This window comes from Euwallacea fornicatus, chromosome 14 (assembly GCF_040115645.1).
Source record: "Euwallacea fornicatus isolate EFF26 chromosome 14, ASM4011564v1, whole genome shotgun sequence".
NCBI lineage: Eukaryota > Metazoa > Arthropoda > Insecta > Coleoptera > Curculionidae > Euwallacea > Euwallacea fornicatus.
In genome coordinates, this window is record NC_089554.1 from 1,051,748 (window position 1) to 1,073,083 (window position 21,336).

General features: G+C 35.4%; 1 protein-coding gene and 1 long non-coding RNA gene across 16 annotated transcripts in view; one reads left to right on the forward strand and one right to left on the reverse strand.

Annotated features, from left to right (window-relative positions):
- The window catches only part of dnc (phosphodiesterase dunce), a 293,397-nt gene that overhangs the window by 31,824 nt on the left and 240,237 nt on the right, over positions 1–21,336 (reverse strand). The gene's annotated exons all lie outside the window — the stretch shown is intronic.
- LOC136343347 (uncharacterized) lies at positions 6,905–15,200 on the forward strand. The gene is made up of 3 exons (XR_010732773.1): positions 6,905–7,005; positions 13,767–13,858; positions 13,928–15,200. It is a non-coding gene; the product is annotated as an uncharacterized lncRNA (long non-coding RNA).

Genomic DNA, 21,336 nt, shown 5'->3' on the forward strand with positions numbered 1-21,336 from the left:
GAAATTAACTTAATTTTCTTTTAATAGAAGTAGAGGACATAAAGACAAAAACGTGTGAAATATGTCTAATCGTAAAATAATACTCGTCTTCCAAAGTATAATTCGGTTAAATTCCGAGCCATTTACACATGTAGAAACGTGGGATGGCCGCACGGACGCCGCTGGTATAGGTGCAAATACTCTGCCTACTCAAAAATAAGCACATTTATCTCGCTATAGTGCGTCCTTAAATTATTGTCTTTATCCTAAGTCATTTTTAAATCATTTAAAAAATAAAAAATTAGACATTCTGTATCTCGAGAACTAAGCGATTTCGGACATAATTTTATTCGATCTAAATATTTGTTTTTATGAGTTCTAAATTCCTTGGAAGATTGTTGGTATGTTTACGAAACACCCTGTCTGTGTGCGAGTATCCACGAAACAACGGTAAGTTTCAAGCTGTTCTCGTCGCAGCCAAAAAGTTTTGCACCCATAAATTTCAATTGCTGTGCTTGTTTTCTGCATTTTCCTTAAGTATTTGCCAAAAGCGTTATACACAAATCGCTGGTTCTACCTTAATGAATCACAAAAACAACAGCTTGACACACAAAAAATTTCAAAGTATAATTTCGAAATTACGGAATACATTTCAAGCTTGACCGTGAAATAGTTCACAGTTCGTTTACACCTAAAAACGATATACATTAAAATGAATTCGCGTATACATAAAATTTAGTTTTCAGTCATTAAATTTTTTCATAGTTCATGGTCTCAATCGTTAATTAATTAATTTCAGACGTTTCAAAATTTGTTGGGGCATGTGGGTTGGGATGTTACAAACGTTTATCTTTTATGCTGCCCCTTCGTGGCATTTCGGCAAGTGATCAATCAGTCGAGAAAAACAGACGAAATGATTGTTATTATTCATTGGGAATTTAGTTGACTTGAAAATATTTTTATGCTTTGTGCTCTGGGCACTTATATAAAATATCACAAGGGTCGACAGAGACGCTCTACAAAATTCGCATTTTGCACGTTACGAAAATTCTCCATCGTATTTAAATTATTTATAAAAAAAATGTCTTAGCAATGTTTCGCGTTCATTTGCCAATAATGAATACTTATTACAATATTTAGGAAAAACCAAATTCGATACATTCGATTTTTTGCAAATGTCTTTGGAAGCACTAGAAATGTTTTCAATCTGAAGGCGTCTTCTAAATGAGCATTAAATTGCACATAATTATGGTTTAGAAGACCCCCCATTTATCTCCGCTAATTTGTAACAGTTTGTGCATGATATGGTGCTCTGCCAAGAAATGTGAATCAATTTTAGTGTAGTTGTATGCCACATTTAGCTTAGCCCCTTCTGAACGTCAAAAATCTATCCGCATCTTTACGTGATGATCTTGAACACCTACTTCCTCTATTCCGGGTAACCAACCCCACGAGGAGGGAGATAAAGGTAATACACGCGGAGGCAGAAGAATGGATGTTCAATGGGTAAAACCGAGGAGTGTCTAGACGTGAGTCTGTCTGAGGAACGATCTATTAGATAATCAGAAACCAGTTCTTGGGAGCAAACACGACAGGAAAGGCCATCGAAGGTCAAGATGAAAAGACGAACAGATCAAACATCTAAGCACGGCATGTTTAGGTGTTTGATTTTGCACGATTTCATCCACGCGTGAATGGAATAATGCAAAGAAAAGCATCTCAAGAGAAAATGCAAACGTGCAAGAACAATTTCTATTGTCGAAGAAAAAAATAAAAAATTTTGTTGGATCTACACAACAGGAGTGGTAACAACCCCTTACGGGACTGGGAGGACATAGACAAGGTGACTGGAAGAAGAAAGAGTGGCATTGTCCCGCAACTGAAAAGGACACAAATCGAGCAAAGGGAGCCGCGAAGCCATCACCTCTCGATTACATGAAGAGCGAAACGAAACATAACACGACCGAAATTATCCTAAGAGACAGTAGATATTGTAGATAGTGTGAGAACACAACGGATGATGGGACCTACTATCGAGTTTTTTTGAAAATTAAAGTCGACTAAAAAATAAGCCCTAGCATAACATTTCAAGGCATTTCTAATATAGGCCTTACCCCTAAAATAAGACCTAGTTAAATTTTCTAACCGAAGGATTCGGGGAACCCCCTTTCCCAGGCAGCGTGTCGTTCGTAGCGAACACTATCCGCCATTGACAGGTCCTTTGCTAAACATTGCTTTAGCAAGCAACCTTTAGTTATTTATGAATTTTTTAAAAAAGAAAATGAATACTAAAAAGCAGTTGTTCAAAACTCTAGAGATAAAACTTCCACAATTTTTTGTAAGGGAAAGTAGTCGAATCTATGAATGGTTCTAAAGTGGCGATCCGACTACAATATTCTAGGTTAACAAGTTGACGAGGGATATGCCAAGAAGTGCAAGTGTGGATCAGGTCTACGACCATTATTGCCTGAATTGAAAAACATCATACTTCAATGGATTGCTAACAGAAAAGTAAAGTGTTTGGTTGTTCGTAGGGCTGATATTCAAGCAATTGCTTTTGCAATGGCACCACAGTTACACATAGCGCCAGACGGATTGAAAGTATCGCAACGCTGGGTGGATAGCTTCCTTCAGCGACATGAACTGTCGCTAAGGAGATCGACAACATTGTTCAAGTTGGAAAATAGTGAAGTGATTAAACGTGCATTTGCTTTTAGATGTTTCGTTGATTGCATGGATTTCTCTATGTACTTACTGTTGAACATGATTGCTGCGGACGTAACTACAATGTTTACGGGTCAAAATTCTCAAACTACTATTGATCACAAGGGTACTTCTACGATCTCTATTTTTACTCCCTTGGTTACGGAAATACACGCATTACGAACATTTTAGCAATTCGTCTCGATAGAATGAAAGCCCCTCCTCTAATCACATCTAAGAGCAAGAAAAGAGGTAAATTTCAGATTTTTATGTTCTTGAAACTGAAAAAGCTTAGTTAACACATGCGGTAATAAGAAAGTGGATCGACGCATTTCTAGTTGTTCTGCGCGGTGGCAGAAGAGATGTGCACGTGTGGGATTCTGCTGTCATTCATCGTGCTAAAGTCGTGAAAAACTTCCTTACAGAAAGATACATCGATGAAATATTGGTTCCCATAGAGCTTACTGCACATCCCCAAACTCTTGATATTGCAATAAACGAGCCATTTAAAGATCCTATACGTACGGAAATCAAAGACATCGAAAATAGAATAAAGAAAAATCAATGCGGAAAGTTCGTAAATATTAAAACTACAAAAAGTCGTTATTTGGGTGAAGAATTCGTGGAATAAAATAACGGATAGATGTGTCGCCAATGCCCTACGAGTAGGCTACCTACACAAAAAAAAGTCATTGGAGGCGAGTGCTATTGCTCAATGTGATAGGTTAGGGCCAATGGTCTCGTCGGAGGAAATGAAGACGCAACGAGTTCAGACTGAGAATTCAGAGTGTAGAAATTCACAAAGACATACCAAAATATGACAACATAACTATGATCCACATCCATATCACAAAGATCATGGTAATTAAACATTTTTTTAAATTTTAAGTATGTTTTTTTTGTATCTTTTTTAATAAATAATAAATAACTTTATTTCTTGAACATTAACAAATACTAATTATTGTGCATGAAAAATGAGATCTTTTCCTTCAAATAAGCCTTAACGCGTCTTTTGCAATTAAAATTTATGTATGTCCGGGTCGTATTTTCGGAGAAACACGGTAACAGAAGATGATTGGAGTGGAGAGTAGCTACTCTCAGTCCTCTCCGTGCTTAACGATCTAATTTTTAGGAACAGTTTTGGAGACCGAGAAGGTTCGTTCATCTTGAAGTCTTTGATGGGAAAGTGTTTTGATGCAACCCATACTACCTGGCTGCCAAAGCACCAGGCCGGCTGTTTTTTTAAGATTTTTTCCGTGACAAAAAAAATGCAGTTCTTTCTTGGTAATTTTTTTTAACTGATTTTCGTTTTGCTTTATTTGTAAGTATGGGCAGAGACTGAAAGTGTTGTGTTGTGATGTTTTAAGTGGACGATTTGAAAACAATCGTTAGTGTTCATTAACTTGATTTCCAGAAAATGGACTCGAGCGAATATAGAATTTGTTTTATGCTTTGGAAATATAAAAAAATCAGAGGTTCAACTCACATAAAGAAATACCTTTTCTACAAATAATAAAGAGATTTAGCGATTTTTGACCTATACATAAACTCGGAGGCGTAACTTGGCCTAAGTTAATTGAAAATAAAGAACATTGTTATAACGGATTATAAGATATAACGGGCTCGATCCGGGAAAATTTATCCATTCGACACCACGATTTCAGAATAATAATCTTTTTTTTATCTTCCAAAAAACGTTCTTTTCTTAACAAGATTGGAAATAAGTTATGATATATTAAATATTCCTAACACGTAAATCTGAAAATCACAAAATTTACAAAGTGTTTCATTTAGTTGCCAATTTGGCCTGAGAGAGGTTTTGAAGAAATTCGCTACTTTATTAGCTTATATTGTACGTATCTCACCCATTCCCCCAAGTTTTCTGCAATTTTTGATTGATTTTAAGACGCTTAGTATAAACGAAAGTGCGAGAACTCATGTGCAACATTAAATTGTAATTTTAAATAAATGTATCTACCAATCTTAAGTAGAAACGAAAATATCCTTCTTGTGGTTCAACGGAATAAATCAATTATAGAAAAAAATATCCTTTGTTGTTCTTTTAATTAGGCAATACTTTGATTTCCGCGAAAAAATCAGATTTAACAAAAGGAAAATTTGTAATGAGTTTATTAAAACCAATTTATAAAGGGATTTCCATACAGTCACATGCGAAACTTCAAATTAATTAGCTGCCAGCTGCCATAGTTGCGAATATTATTTAATATTAATTACTGAATTTGCAGAGTCATATTATATGCTCCTATAATAGTATTTAAATACAAATAATGAAATTATTGCAATTTGTAATAATTATTGGTCGAACTAGCAACGCTTATTATTGGGAAAATCAACTAAAGCGTCATCATTGTGATAGAAAGAAATCTTGTGTCACAGTCACATTCTTCTCACAAAGAACCGCGGTAAGGAACTCATGTGGGAACGCTTCATCTGCCAGTTAGTTGTAACTGAGGACCGTCACTTCCTAACCAGTCAGTGAAGAGCTGATCCCAAGGGCTACTAGGCCGATTGACAACCTTACCTGGAAGATAATTTCCGTGGAAATCCCAAAGCTGACCAATATTCTACAAATGATGGTTAATGTGGATAGTAATGCTAAAACTGTATACAAAATAAAATTTGAAAGATATTAAGGAATGTTAATAATTCAGTGCTTTTTCATAAAAAATCAAGGATTCTCTATTCAAAGTCTTAGGGTCGGTCCTTCAATGTTCTGCTAAAATTGCTCCGGAAATGAATACTCTGCCTTTATTTCAACGTTTCCATTGATATTACGTCTTGGTAAAGTTGCCAGGCTAGGACTTTGATTTATTGGCTCCTAAGAAATTTAAATAAAATGAAGAACCACTGGGTAATAAGCTTTCATGTCGAAACCTCATTTTCTATAGTATTTTCCTCAGCTCAAGTCCGAAAGGTTCGTCATATCCGATTAGCCCCATTAATCTTGTTTTCTTCGAAAAAATAATTGATGATTGATGTTAATAAAAATAGTGTTAATAAAAATTTATTGGGGGATTAAGCAGGTATCAAAAGATTTTGATGTATAAGACTACGTGCGTAACTGCGCACTTATCGCTCGAGTTTGTATAAACTTGTGACGTAGTGTATGATCAATAAGAGTACTCACGGGAACAATTAACAAATCTTAAGTGAATTTTAATTGTAAAACTGGCATTAATAGTTTGATAATTGATCAGATATAATAATTAGAAAAACGCTGTTTATCTGATGGAATCGATGATCCTTCACGTGGATTGATCCAGCATCGATTGCTGCTCATTAATTGAAAATTGCTTCAAAATATTAAAAACACGACTCAACTGATGATGAGTATTGTATTTGATATCAAAAGTTATCAATCAAAGTGACTTTTACTAGGCAGAAAGGTGGCAACAGTTATTCCATAATGATTTTATGAAACTCCTTAACCTTGCTCAAATATTGCTAATTGTATACAGTGTGGTATAGCCAAGTGAAATCAATTCATCATCTGCATATTTCGACTATGTGAAAAAAAATACCAAAACACGTCAATTGAAAATTCTGAAATTACATCCTAAAACGTAAAAAATTCATCCCTAAATTAAAACCCTTTTGGTGACAGTTACAACTTCCAAATTGTTAAACTGGAAATATGGGCTGTGATACCTCATTTGAAAATTATTTTCATTCTCAATTCAAAATTGCCACGGCTTTAAACTTTATTGCAAAGAATAATAAGAATGTAAATGAATAGACATATCTCACGACATTCTCTAGAACGAACCAAAAACTTAATAACTAATACCATGTCTTCATTGAAAATATAATATGATCATTTTTTTAAAATCAATCTTAATGTAGTATTAGACGTTAAAACTGTATGTCTCAAACCTCTTGGCAGTATCCTAATCGTAAATGAAAATGTCTTTCAACGTTAATCGACATCTGAGGCATATCTGATCTAATCGCAAGCGTTCTTCTTTTGCTTAAGTGAGCTACATTGCGGGTTTTGACTTGTACCTCATACTCTTCACGTATTTCCATAAAGAGAAGTCAAATGGAGTGAGACCCGGCGATCGTGCTGGCCATTCGAGCAATCCTTGTCTCTTTATTCGTCGATTTGAAAAGGTTGAGTCGAGGTGCTGCCGGACATTAATGTGGTGGCGTTCCATGCTGCTGGAACCATATCGCATCAGCTGGAACTCGTGGGTTCGTGTGATCAACATATAAGTTTGCCAAAAATATTTTTTCCACATGTGCGGAAATGTGCAGATATTGAATTTATTCCATTTGGAAGTTCCATTGCATAAATAGTACAAGGTTAGTTACCTAACATTAAAATGTACATGAGCGCAAAAATACGATATTATAGTCTCGTAATCGATCTTGAGGATTAGATAATTTTTTTTTCTGTTACGTGACTTGCACTATGAATCACCCTCATGATAAATTCGCGGAGAAGTATAGGAATCTTAATCCTACATTTACAATAAATCGGGATGCTTAAATGCTAAGAAAACGCCTCCGTTCGTCTTTTAAGAAAACTGTTTGTTCGAAAAAGATATGCGTGGCAATTTTTTTAGTCATTTAATAGAATTCAATTCCCAATATTTTCATCTCAGTTCGTGTAACACCATTTTATATAATACCATTTTTCCTAAGCGAATTTTAATTAGCCCGCCTGAAATGCAAATCACTTCTCTCAAAATGTAAATTGCCACGTCAGTCAGGTAGGTGAAATCCTATTTGTTCATGTAAGTTTGCTTTATCCAAAATCCACATTTCTGTTTCACAAGACTGAAAATAATCCCGCCGAACATGACGTCACTAGTTGGGCAACTTATGACACATGACTGTTTAAAATTAGAGGTATTTTCTGTGAATCGGAATTGACCTATATTATGCCGACGCTGACATTGTCCACATATCGAGAAAACACTTTGATTTATTCAGCCATTGTTTGCAAATTTATTTCTAAAATTTGATGCCTGACAATAATATTCGGAACCGTTTTAAGTCCCTGGTAGGGCGTACGAACGCGAAGGAAATTCGAATTTTCTCATATTGGAAAATGGAAATCAAGTTTCATAAAGGAACCACGTTTACCGAAAAAACACAAAAAAGGATCGCTGTCAATGGACCTATTTCTTCAGGAAGTTTCGGATTTTCTTCAACAAGTCCGAAGAGAAAGTCAGATAATTGTAACCTAGTGGCAAGAATTGAGGAAAATTTCGAGGTACCAGACAGACTTTAACAGGAATATTTGACAACTTTCATGCAATTTTTATTGATAAAGAGGCATTTTTGGGACGTCAAAGGAGATATGATGCACTTGACTAGATTTCAATTTATAGCTGACCAAATCGCCGGTACGTTCTAGAAATGAGCACTTACTTCTGAATTAGATACTTCACATGAAGATAGATTACCTGCCGAAACGAAAGTTGGACCGTTACCATGACGAAGATTTTCCCTGGCAAAGCAATAATATGTCAACTTTAATGAGATATGAGCAAAAATCAAAGCCAAGATGTAGATATAATGAGTGAGGTAAACACTTTTCTCAGATATTCCTGGTTCGATTTTACTTACAGTGGATCACAAAAATATTCGGACACGTACTAGAATTCGTTTATTATAGGATTTAATAGACTGTGTACTGAACGGTGAAGAAAAATTTAATTGCCAATAAATAGATTCAATCTTACATACTAATATTTAATAAATTCATAAACAAAAAAACATATACAACTAGAGAAATAATAACAAATCTGTTTAAATAACATTTTTTTCAAATCACAAAAATATTCGGATGCCGATTTAAACATGATAAAAAACGATAATTGTTGCAATTATTCTAAAAATTAATATTTCGTATAACCTCCATTTTGGTTCCGAACCCTTTGCAATCGGCGTGGCATGGAAGAAATTAATTTTTTTATAAATTGTGTATCAATTTTAAGCCATTCTTCAGTTAATACTCTTTTTAATGTTTCTTTATTTGCAATCTGCTGTTGTCGAATTTGAACGTCTAATTGATGCCACACATTCTCAATAGGGTTGAGATCCGGGGATTGCGGTGGTCTTTTTATCACATTTGGACAATTATACAACAACCATTCTTTCACTATTTGAGCACTGTGGTTAGGATCATTGTCTTAATAAAATTTAAACCGATCCAGTAATCCCATTTTTTCAGCACTTTTTTTAAGATTTTCCTTTAATAAATTAAGGTAATATATCTTATCCATTATTCCCTCAATAAAAACTAATTCGCCCACACCTTGCGATGATATACACCCCCAAACCATTACAGAACCTCCTCCGTGTTTAATCGTGGGACATAAAGTGTTGTTATTTAGCTCAATATTTGCTTTTCTCCAGACCATTTGCCTACCATCCAATCCAAAAATATTAAATTTAGATTCATCGCAAAAAATAACGTTATTCTAGAAGTCCTCATCCTTAGAAATGTGTTCAGTGGCAAATTCAAATCGAACTTTTTGATTTTTCTTACTTAACCAGGGCTTTTTCCTGGCTACACGACCATGAAAACCATGATCACGAATACATCTTCGAATAGTCTCCGCTGACACTTTTTTTTCTTGAAATTTTTCCATTTCCATTTGCAAGTTAGGGGCACTCATTTTAGGATTTTCTCTCACTTTGTGCATAATAAGTCGTTAATCTGGTTCGTTAAGAATTCGTGGACGGCCTGATTACTTCAATGGCATCTTCATTTTTATACTTCGATATTATGTCTCCTACCGAGCTTTTGTTTAGATTTACCATAGCACCTATTCTTTGGCATGAATAACCTTTTTTATAATTGAAATCACTAACTGTCTAATTTCGAAACTAATGTTCTTATTTGCGATACGACCCATTTTTCAGATGATAATAAATTGTACTTCGATAGCATACTATATGGATGTGTACGAAAGTGATTCATGATATAAAAATGTGTTAGACACTAGTAAAAAAACTGTTGCCTTGCAAGCAGGTAAACAGCGTCCGATATTTTTGTGAAATTAAAAATGTGCGATAATTTTCTAATTTTATAATTTTCTTTCGATTTCGATGACTTTATTTGAAAATTAAGGTCATTTTGTGGTAGGAAAAATATCTTAGAAATTCATTATTGAATATTTTTTGTCTAATTCTTTCAAATATCCATTTAAAACGGTAAGTGTAATTAATTAGATTTGCTGTCCGAATATTTTTGTGGTCCACTGTATGTACACTGGCGAGCATAAAATTGGGGTCACTTCGAAATTTTCAAATATAAATGTATTGGAAGAGAAGTGATATTTTTCGCTGGCATACCGGCATTGCTTCATGAAATTTCGGATCATTAGGAAAATGTTTACGGTTCTGCATGTTTCTACTATGAGAAAAAAAAGATTGATAAAATACCTTCAATATCTATGCATCCTCTTTATTAGTTCCATTCAATTATTGTTCACTTTAGGCGAATTGGTTAAAGGTGTTCTTTTTAACTTCAAGTTGCGCTAACAGTAGAAAGGCAAAAAATGCCAATTAATAGTGTGATTGCAGCAAGAATTGTATCCGCTTTAGAAGATGGCAGAGGGCAACGTGAAACTGCCAGAAATGTCGGAGTTAGCCTTTCCAGTGTTCGACGCATCTCTCAACGTTACGCAGAAACGGGGTTACTCAGAAGGAGACAAGGATCAGGCCGCAGAAGAGCAACCACAGCTAGGGATGACCGATTTTTGGTATCTGCAGTTTTGCAGAATCGCACCGAGACCGCAGTTTCACTGCGAAGTCATCTTGAAGAAGTAAGAAACGTTAACGTCAGTGAATGGACGGTACGTAGGCGATTACACGCTGCCGTATCATCCTCTCGGAATAGGGCTACAGAACCTCCACTTTCTCGCGTTCATCGAATTGCTCGATTACATTTTGCCCACGAACACTTACTTTGGACTTTGGAAGACTGGAGTACCGTATTGTTCTCAGATGAATCTCGATTTTGTCTTACTGGTTCTGATAGACGTGTGAGAGAGTGGCGACGGCCAGGCGAGAGGTATGCCCAAGCATGTATAGCCAAACGTCTTCCATTTGGTGGAGGATCAGTTATGGTCTGGGGAGGAATCTCTTCTAATGCCCGTACGGAGTTAGTTTTCATTCAAAATGGATCCCTAACTGCGCACAGGTACTTGCTGGAGGTCGTGCAAGATCATGTCATACCGTTCATGGGGTTTCTGGGGGATAACTCGATTTTTATGCAAGACAATGCTAGGCCTCACGTTGCAAGAATCGTGACCGCTTACATGGATGAGGTTCAAATACGGAGATTTGACTGGCCCGCGCGAAGTCCCGACCTAAATCCCAAAGAACATGTTTGGGACGAGATGGGAAGACGTCTTCGCAGTCGTGTACCCGCTTCAAGAACGGCTAGGGAATTGCGAGAATTTCTTCAGGAAATATGGGAAAACCTACCCCAGGATGTTATTCGCAACCTCATTGAAAGCATGCCCCAACGCTTGCAGGCTGTCATAAACGCTAGAGGGGGAAATATGCGATATTAATGTCATTATGAGTTTTTTTTCGGTAGCACAAAATTGTGTTCAAAAATGTTACAGTGCTTGGGTAATGGACACCCTGTACAATACATCGGTTATTTGGGCACAGGATCGTGTTTTGTTTTACCATTTACCCTTAACAAGGTTAAAGAACCTCAGAATCGATAAAGGCTATCCTTTTTTATTTTTTTGGAAGTTAGGAAGGCAAAAATTTCGAAAATACTAAAGTGACCCGAATTTTATGCTCGCCAGTTTATGTTGTATATTTAGTAAGTATCAAGTTTGTGAAGTTCCACGATATATACAATAATAAATTGTTTTAGGAAAAAAGAAAATGTGTGTTTTGGTATGTTTTCAATTCTATATTGTTTTTTTTTACCAAATGTCCTTATTATAATATCCGCAGTCGTATTCTTGACAAAATCGCTTGTCTTCTGGCTATTACGTAAGCAATTCGATGTAACGTTTCTTACTTCTCCCCGTCCAAAATAAGTCAATAATAACTTGAAACATTACCTGGATTTCCTTACTCATACATTAGAATTATTTTAGTTTGAAACTCGAAACTGCTCGTAGACAGGCAAACCCCGAAATTTGATTCTTATTTGCAAATATCGCCACGAAAATCCCGCACTGCAGGAATAGCAATTTACATAGATAACGTTGTTTGCAATCTTGCAAAGTGAACTGTGTGAATTTGCTTTCAAATAAATTAAATATGCTTGTACAAAAGCAATCTGAAATGGTACACTAAAATGTTATTCCGTACGTATAGTTTACATCACACTTTTTGTATTAAAACTGAATCAATAAACTTTTACTGTATGTCTATCCTTATATCTTCTCCAAGGTTTATGTAAATATGTGTATTTTTATATTGATTGTGACACAATATAATTCACAATGTATCTTCTTATCTGAAAATGAATTTTTTTTTAGAACAGTTTAAACAATTGAATTTCCTTTCGTTCTCTAAAAGTACTGAAAAGTATTGAATTCATCTTTCCCAGCTCTGCGATCTGAGAGGATGGAGCGACCTGCCAGGCTTAATTTCCTAAGTCTGAAGAGGTAAAGGCACTGAAAGTCAGACTTTTTCTCTCATTTGGACCACAATTTTTTATGGTTTTGTTTACCGTCAACATTACCAGCGCTGGCAACGACTCCTTCCTTTTTGTAAAAGAACTTAGTCTGCCCGAGTTGAATCGGTTATCACCATTTTTCGAACAAACTTCTTCAGGTTCTATCAATCACATAAATGAAAATAATTAAGCCAGTTTCTGCAGGTGCATAAAAAAGTAAAATACAGTGTTTTCTCAAAATCGCTTCACAACATTTTAATACTTTATTCTATGTCAAAAAGTTACACGAGCTTTGATCTTCAACTAGATATAAAGAAACAGGATCCTAAGATTTACTTTTTCCGCGAGATATTTCTTTAAATATCTCGAAAACAACTAGAGATGCCAATTAAGAATGCCTATAAATTTCTTTAAACTATCTACCTCTCTCTATCTCTTATAGTTTGCCAACATACTTAATTAACAGCTTTAATGGTTATATTCACTTTTTTACGAGTTTTACTTCCTGAGCACTTCTTCCGAAGTTTTTGTGATGGATAGTTGCAATGATCTAAAGTTTTCCACATAGGTGGGTGGTATTTTGAAGTTTCAGAGCGGGTTTATTCAAATAACCCATTAAGATTTTTTCGGATAGCGCGAATGTTTGCCAGCTCTGATATTTACAAATTTAAAATCCTACATTTAAGGCCGTAATCAGCAGTTAATGGTGATGTTGACATCAGGCGTTGGGTCTCTAGACTCGAAACTGTTGTAGAACTTCATTCTTCTTGAGCCTAAATCGATCACCTCATGAATTCATCTTTCCACTGGAGGTTGACGTTCTCAGCGGCGCACGAGATTTATAATTGCTCAATTGTATTTAAGATCTGCTAAGGGAGCCTATTATTATGCAATAACAAAATATTTTCTGTTATTAAAATTTTCCCTTGTTTTTCCGTGCGTAGGATAACGAAATTTATCAACCAAAACACAGCAAAATTAATAAAGTGTTTTTCCATCGGAAACCCGGAGTCGTACTAATAATTACTCTTTTATATGGATGAAATTGTTAATGCGCTTAATATTTATTATTATATTTAATTTAGTATGTTATTGGGAGGTTTTTGTGCCGCACTGCCAGGTACATATTTTTCATTTAACACGTAATTTACAATTGGTAATTTTTTTTCATTCTATAAAGTTCAGTCCTGACTAAAGGACGCACTTTCACGATTATACCGGATGCTCCTCGATTACAGTCTTCTATAAAATCCAGTGTGGCGGCAAAATGCAATCATTTATTACTGGCTGGTGAGTATAATGTTCGACACACTCTAGGTAATTATTTACCTGTTACGTACCTGTAATTTTTCCAAAACTTACGGAAGTAATAAATAAATGGAAAAAAAGATATCACTGTAATAAAAACATAAGGTGAATTTTTTTATTTAAACTCGAAGTTATCATTTTTTTGTAGGTTGGGAGCGCTGTTTGTGACATCTATGCAACGTTTCATTTCAATATATTCAGTTGCTGCAGAGCTACACGTGTTTTTGTAAATATACAAAAGTGAGTTTTTCAATATTTACCATGCCTGATTTTGTTCAACAAAGAATTTGCATTAAATTATGTTTGCAGAATGAATATTCTGCCGCGGAAACGTTGAGGATGTCACAGAAAGCTTTTGGTGACATGGCTATGACGCAAAAAAATTACAGGGGGTACAAAGACTTTAAAGAAGGCCGAGAAGGAGTTGAAGATGAACAGGACCCCCGGACGTCCATCATTATCTATCGATGAAAGCCATGTCAACGACGTCAAAGATTTGGTACCCCAAAATTGTCGTTTGAGAATTAGACAACTTGCTAATGCTATGGACATTTCATTCGGATCAACCCTAATTATTTTAAAAGATGTTCGGTGTCTCAAACGTATCAATTTTCGATTGATTCCTGAAGCACTCAATTTTTTTGGAAAAAAAAGGGTCGCGTTGAAATCTGTCGACCAACGATTTCTGACTACTAGGGCGTCATGAAAGGCATCATTACGGGAGATGAGAGTTGGACTTGTGCATGCGACTGGCAAACAACCGAGCAAACGAACGAATATCGTGCAAAAAGTGCAAAAAAAGAACGAGAAATCATATCAAAATCGGTAAAAAATCAAGATCATCTTAATATTTGACGATTATCGTGGTGTTGTGTACAATACGAATTTCATCTTCCACGTCAAACTGTTAACGAAGAATGTTATTTGAGCGTTATCCGTCGTTTGCGTGAAGCTATTCGCCTAAAGAGTCCAGAATTGTGGACAGACAGTTCTTGGTTATTGCACCTCGGCAGTGCACCGCATTGGTTCTTCGAGAACGTTTTCGCAAAAACTCGACCCATATCAGTCATCACCACCGTATTCGCCCGATTTAGCACCGTTCGACTTCTAGCAGTCCAAGAAGCTCAAAATAACGCTTCGGAGACCCCGTTTCGGCTCGATCGAGGAGATAAAAGCCGAATCGAAGAAAGTATTGAAGATCGTCCCGGAAAAAGACTTTTATGACTATTTCCAGGATCGGAAAAAACGATGGTATAAGTTTGTTGGGTCGGACAAGTACTACTTTGCAGGCGATGATATTTGTATGAAAAAACAAAGATTTTTCATTTTTTAAATAAATCGACTTTATTTCTTTTACCGCAGTAGTAGATGTTTTGCGATTTGTACATATTCAAAAAGGCGACGAATATCCAGGAACATCTGCAATTTTAATTTTTTAGTTGATATTATTGATATGGGGTGAAGTACGAATATTATTTGTTGGTATCAGACTTATTATTTGCATGTTAAATATCAACACATTCACCGCCAGACACAATGTTCAGAGTTCCCTTAAGGGATCCCTGTAACAAAGTGACTAACAGACACCGATGTTTGCCACGGCCTTGCTGTAGCAGTTTCAACCAGATTGACAACCAAGCTAGAGCTGACACGTTTTGCAGACATAAATGTGGACTGAAAAGGCCAGGGCAGACACCTTGAGTAGACATTTTCATTGCTGCAAACACGAATTTCCTAGACGGAAATGACACTTTGGGGTTTCTGTAACTCATAATTTTCAGTTGGGGTGTCTGGTGTTGGCCTGCGAGTAACAGAAATAAGGTTATTTGCAGGACCGTGGCGGTCAGAAAACGATCACCAGAAGAAATGACTTTCCAAGGAGTTCGAAGACACTTCGTGAACTTAATAATTCCAGCGTAGATGTTGGAAAAGGATAATTAAATTGCATGTTTCTGCACTTTTGGAAATAAATAGTAAACATCCCTACACAACTTACGATGAATGAGAAAACGGGAGTTATCTTAGTTACGAAGTTTATAAATGGAGATCGCGAGTTATTTCAAATTAATATATTTTCTTAGCTAATAAAAGCGTCTTGTTTATTTTCAGTCAGCTCAAAGTCGACCGTTGGGATTGCTTCTTGGAAAAAAAAATTAATGGAAAAATAGGCAAATATGACACTCATATATGCGAAAGATTATTTTTGCAAAGAGCAAAGATTATGAACTGGAAAACATGGGAGCAGTTACTTTATGACAAGGTTTACTTTACGGTAATTAATAGTCTTCTATAATTTATCTATTGTTAAACTATAACAAAACTGCGACCTCTTAAATCCAGAGATTTGGGATCGTCTTATACTTTAATTGGCCTCGACAGAAAAATCATGGCACAATAAACCAATAAAGGCTGATGGCACTCCTCATCGACAAGGGTTTTACTCTAATTCCTAAAACCTATAAAATCCTGTTGGTAACTGCGATTAATTGGTTAATAGCATGGCAACTAGTACGACTACACAGATGGTTCAAGGTTTAGTTGTTTTGGTTTTATGACACTGTTGTTTTTTGGATTATCTCTCCAGTATAATGGAAATGATACCTCTCCTTTGGGGGCAGATTTAGGTGTCGTATATCATTAACTTTATCTGTTATTATTAAGTGCTCTCGATTACGTGATGATTGACATCTGGCTTTTTGTGTTTGCAAGAGGCAGGTCTTTGTTCAAACAACGCGATTTAGTCCGGGAAAAAATTAATAAGATTTTCTTCCAGATCTGAGGATGATCGGTAATTTCGGTCGATTTATCTTTGAGAAACAAATTCGCTATTCGTCGAATTGGAAATCAAGTTCAATCTTCCGAGTCGGAATACAAATGTTATTATTGTGTTTCGGTCGAGGTAAAATATCATGAATATGCTAATCGAGAGGAATACTTAAAGCATTTCGGGGTTATATTTAAAGAAAATATTGGAAGTTTAGAAAAAAAAATACAATTTTGCTGCGAAAAATTCGTAAATTTATTTTCAGAAAGCACATCCTCGAGGAGAATTATTATTTGTCTCGACAGCGTAAGATAGTTCTCATATTGGGATTCCTCCGCAATCGTTCTTTACAACTTTTTTCAATGTTAGACACCCACAAAATTCTCATTTTCAGCATTTTGTTCTCGGTTCAGTATTTCATCTTTAGACGTTTTATTAAAAGATTATTTTACCTCTTTTAAGCTACTTTTTACAAGTTTTAGTCACGAGAGCGGTACCAATCCCCCAATCCAATTAGGTGGAGAAGACATAAAATGATACAGAAATTCTTTAGCCTTATAAAGAGAAGCTTAGGAAGTTGAAATTCACTTAATTAGTTGTATCTTTATAGGATATTTTATAGGTACATTCGCACTATTTCCACTTTAGTATGCTCAGGTTGCTTACGCAGAGGTGACCTTCAGCTACTAATCTAAAAATTGAACCTTTGATTGCCTACTATAACAATTGATTGATCGTAGTTATTCATGCCTGAATTATTAGCACCACGATAAACACTAAAACCGTTGAAATTTGGCTTATGTAATAGTAAACCTCTGGTATTTTTATCGTTTTCTGCCGCGCACATAGAGCCTCACTTACATAAACCTATAAAACGTGAAGGCAAACTTTGCTTATAATTTTATTTTTGGCTGCGAAAAACATATGCCATAATGGAATTTCTATTCTTATGCACAATTTCGCAAATGTCATTGGGGTGAAAGAAAATTAGCAGACGCAGATCACTACTTAGTATGTAAAGGAAACTAACAATCTATTTCAAATGCACAATAAATTGGCAATAATAAACTACAAAATTGCGAGTTAGTTCAACTACATCCGAATTACTGTAGGTCAGTAATTTAAGCGTTAGTAATATAGGATAAGTGCTAAGGAATGATTAGGTACATTATTTTCCCCGCAGTTTTATCGAGGAACTGAATTATTACTATCTTCGGAGTTTTGAGGCTGAGTCACGCCAGTGCAATTAACGTGTTACGTATTCAACGTAATGAGTAATTTTTTGCTAACTTTGCAAAAGGAAAAAATCGCCTTTCGTTATGAATCATGCTTTTTACCTCGATAACGATTGAGTTATACCGGGGATATTTACTGTTATTAAAGAGCATACCAGAAATTAAGCAGCTAACAATTTAGTTTGGTTTTATTATGAGAAAATGTAGAGGGTACATGTGAAATAATATTTCAAAAACAAATTTGCATTTTAAATGATAAAATATCCTTGATAAATATTTAATCATCGGATTATGAGCGACTACATACGTTCAATTCCCAGAATATGGTGTGGTAATACTTTGCTTTGGTCGATTTTCTGGATACTACCATTATTTGGGCTCAAGTCATTAATTGACATTATTAATTCACGCAGTCCGAATCACAAGAAAGTACTCGTGCTTTACGTGTACTCATGTACCTTTTTCATCCCAATTTGCTTTAATGGATTTTGTCCCACAAGCATGGATAACGTTTGATGCATTGCAATATTACATATGAAAACAATTGATGGAAAAATTGAAATATAACTTTCGTCTGTGCTCGTATTTTTCCCGAAATCATATACAGTTACTCACATAATTGAGTATACACCTCTGAATTTATCAAATATGGTTCTAATTTTCAAATTTTAACCGACTTTTTGAATGCCGTTTCTGCATCTAAATAAGTCTTACAATGTCAACAACATTATATTAAAAAAAGAAATTTCAAACAAGCACTTTTACAAGGGATTTTGAATATTTTAAGAAATCAAAGCGAATTACGATGACACAAAATTGAACATACGCCTGCAAATAATCTATAAAATATCTACGGAATTTAGAAAAAAAAGTTGTTTACGCACTTGGGAATTCTTGGTTTTATATGTCAGTTGCTTTCTGTAGTTACTTGCATTAGTAAATCATCTTAAACAAAAATGGCACGTGTTCGAAGCGAAATATCAATTGATATGAGAAAGCAAATTATAAAGTGGTATTGCCAAGGAAAATCGTTTCGTGAAATAGGAAAATTGATTGACAAAAACCATTCCACAATACAGAAGATTATTAATCGGTACAGATATGAAGGAACAATCGAAAATAAACCTGGAAGAGGAAGGAAAAGGATCCTGAGTGCTCAAGATGAGCGTTTTATATTGCGACAAATTAAAGGAAATCCTAAAAGAAGTGTTGCACAACTACGTCAGGAGGTCGAGGAAAGAATACATCGGACGACATCCAATGAAACAATACGAAGAGTACTTCGGAACAACAATTTTCATGGTAGAATTGCACGTAAGAAACCCTTCATTTCCAAACGAAATCGTCTTCAAAGATTGGAATTTGCCAAAAAATATGTTAATTGTGATGTATCGTTTTGGAACAACGTAATATTTTCCGATGAGACCAAAATCAATTTATTTGGCTCTGATGGTCGTCAAATTGTTTGGAGAAAGCCTTCAAAACAGAGCACACCGTTCCTACTGTAAAACACAAAGGTGGTAGTGTACTATTGTGGGGTTGTATGGGAACTGAAGGAACTGGGACTCTGGAATTCATCGACGGCATTATGAATAAGGAGAGATACCTGGAAATTTTAAAAAATAATTTGCATCGTTCAGCTGAAAAATTAAAAATGCCTCGATGTTACTACTTTTACCAAGACAACGATCCCAAACACACTGCGGCTATAGCTAAGCAGTGGCTAATATACAACGTTCCTCGATTAGTAAACCCACCCCCACAATCACCAGATATCAATCCCATAGAAAATTTGTGGATGGACATGAAAAGGACCCTTAAAAAAACAATCTTCAAATATCTTCCAACTCAAGCAAGATATTATTGATGTATGGGAAAACATCCCGTCTTCCGTTACGAAAAACTTTGTGGCATCTATGCCAGATCGTTTAAAGGCCGTAATTGATGTAAAAGGATTTGCAACCCATTATTAAACAAAATTATCCTTAGAAATTCATTATTATTAAGCGGTGTATCTTTAATTTTGTGTCATCGTATTTCGCTTTGATTTCATAAAATATTTAAAATACGATGTTAAATTGATTTTTTGCAATTTCTTTTTTTAATATACTGTTGTTGAAGTTGTATCAATTATATAGAGAGAGATATGTTATTCCAAAAGCTGTTTAAATTGAAAAAATAGACCTTTATTTGATAAAATCAGAGGTGTATACTCAATTGTGTGAGTAACTGTACGTGAAACAATATGCGCCAAAAGGGAATTTTTGAGATTAGTGAGAGAGAATAGAGGGGCCCTACCCAACGGACAATTTAACTTTAAACACGTAACAAATTAAAACTGCACAAAGGAACGCAGAAATAAAATCGGAATAAGCTACACCGGGGGAATTTAGGAATGGCCAGTTTCTTTCGAGAACTGTGTATTAAAATTTGGGCAAATTTGCGTAGTTTGGAATCGGTAAGCGAAGGGCCTTTTTTAAAGTCCTGAGATCACTTACCTGTCCCCCACGCAAGTAAATAGGAAAATGAAAGAAAAACCTTAACTGTCGACATTTGTAAGGTTCAATGCTGCAACTAAGATTTAAGCTATGCTTAACTTGAGCTTTACGTCGCCTTACAAGAATAACGTTGCTGTCATAAAGGAAGTTCATTTCAGAGCAATAGATGCCATACGAAGGGGTTTAAAAAGCTAAGGCATAGCTTAAGTTTTACGTGTTTAATCGGACTTACGTGTTACGTGTCGCAAAAAAAGAGAACAAGACGCCATACAAATGGTATGTGCTTGATGAATCAGTGGCGGATTTCTAAAGTTCTTGGTACTCACCAAAATCAGTGCTATGCAATCAATTAGAGAATCTCACAATTTCATTCATGGAATCCAAACGAGAACGTCATAGGTGCTAAACAAATAGCTGTTATTACGTCTTTATAAGGTGTCTGTTACGTTCGATTACAAGCTACGTGGAATTGGACATTCACACTCGAAGAGATTTCCAAATTAGTATGTCGTACCTCTGTTGGTCGTACCGTTGACGACGTCTGTCATTTGCATCATGCCGCATACAAATTGCAAAAATGTCGTAGATGCTTACCTCACGTCTAACGTGGGGGCGCGTCTGACTGAAAACGAATATAAAGAAAGGAGGAATGTTGTCTAAATCGAGTTAGATTACAAGTTTGCTTAATGGTTAATAAAATGCAGAAATGAGGATAACATGGGTTTTCTACGGAATCGATCAGAAACCTTGTGCATACAAACTATTACGAAGTAGAATTGCTGGGATTTGCACCATGTTATAGTGCTTTATCATATGATTTTAACCACGCAGAATGTACAGTTGCGTGCGAAAGCTTCGGATCAAAAATGTTTTTATAAGTAAATAATATGTAACACAAAAATTAAGAATATATGAAGTAAAATGAACAATTTAGAAATTTACTGAAAATAATCAAAACCAGATAAAAAAAAATATATTTTGCCCTGTTCAAAAGTATCAGGCCACATTCGTAGAATCGTTTTATTTTCCTTTTTGAGAAGATATTGAAGCAAATATTAATAGTTCGGTGACGAGTGAGTAGTAGAGTGAATTTTATCTCGTTAAGATGCCGAAACGCATTCGATTACAAGCACATCAATGTATTACAAAGTTACATGGAGGAGGAATAAATTCACGTGATAATGATTCATTGTTATCGATCGGAAAGGCAACTGTGAAAGA